Source organism: Scyliorhinus torazame, chromosome 8 (assembly GCF_047496885.1).
Source record: "Scyliorhinus torazame isolate Kashiwa2021f chromosome 8, sScyTor2.1, whole genome shotgun sequence".
Lineage (NCBI taxonomy): Eukaryota > Metazoa > Chordata > Chondrichthyes > Carcharhiniformes > Scyliorhinidae > Scyliorhinus > Scyliorhinus torazame.
The window spans coordinates 44,884,676-44,886,070 of NC_092714.1; positions in this window are offsets into that span (position 1 = coordinate 44,884,676).

Genomic DNA, 1,395 nt, shown 5'->3' on the forward strand with positions numbered 1-1,395 from the left:
TAGGGCATCGGGGGGCTCATTGAGTTTACTGGGGTGATACAAAATCTCGTAGTTGTAGGTGGAGAGCTCGATCCTCCACCGCAAGATTTTATCATTTTTTATCTTGCCCCGCTGTGTGTTGTTAAACATGAAAGCTACCGACCGTTGGTCAGTGAGGAGAGTGAATCTCCTGCCGGCCAGGTAATGCCTCCAATGCCGCACAGCTTCAACGATAGCCTGGGCCTATTTTTCGACGGAGGAATGTTGAATTTCGAAGGCATGAAGGGTTCGTGAAAAGAATGCCACTGGCCTGCCTGCCTGGTTGAGGGTGGCGGCTAGAGCGACGTCTGATGCTCGCTCATCACTTGAAAGGGTGTGGTAGTATGCATTAGGGGCCATGTGGGACTGTGAAGCCGTGATGCCATTGGCTGACAGATCCCGGGTCCTGCCTGGTTGGCTGTTGATCTCTAGCTCTGCCCTGAAGGCGGAGTATAAGAACCAGGAGTTCTCCCCGTAGCTCCAGTCTGTTGCTGAACTGCGGGGAACAAGTCACGCTTAATAAAGCCTCATCGACTTCATCTCTATTCGTCTCTCGTAAGTCATTGTGCGCTACAATTTATTAAGCGTGCTTAAAGGATTATGGAGCTCAGGATCGTCCCGGAATGCCTGAGGATCAGCCCCCACGCAGTGAACTCAGCAGCAATTTTTAAACACTGGCAGACTTGTTTCGAAGGCTACCTCCGAACGGCCCCCGGCCGGATCACAGAAGACCAGAAACTGAAGGTCGTGCACTCGAGGGTAAGCCCGGAAATTTACCCTCTCATAGAAGACGCAGAGGATTTCCAGACGGCGTTCGCAGCACTAAAGAGCATCTAAATTCGCCCAGTGAACCAGGTCTACGCACGCTACCAACTCGCAACGAGACGGCAAAGTCCCGGAGAATCGCTAGACGAATTCTACGCCGCGCTGCTAATTTTGGGACGGGCCTGCAGCTGCCCGCCGGTAAACATGGCTGAACACACGGACATGTTAATTCGCGATGCGTTTGTGGCAGGTATGAACTCTCCCCAAATCCGCCAAAGACTGTTAGAAAAAGAGTCGCTAGGACTCTCAGAGGCACGGGCCCTTGCAGCTTCCCTAGATGTGGCCTCGCAAAACGCCCGCGCCTACGGCCCCGACCGCGCGGCAGCCCCTTGGGCTCCGTGGACCCCCGTCGCGACAAACCCCCCCCCTCACAGGCTTGCGCGGTTCAGACGCCAGGTCATCCCGGGGGGACCCGCTGCTATTTCTGCGGCCAGGCGAAACACCCCCGGCAGCGCTGCCCGGCCCGCGCAGCGATTTGCAAGAGCTGCGGCAAAAAGGGCCATTTCGCGGCTGTTTGCCGGTCCCGGGGGGTCACCGCTGTCCCCGGAGAAG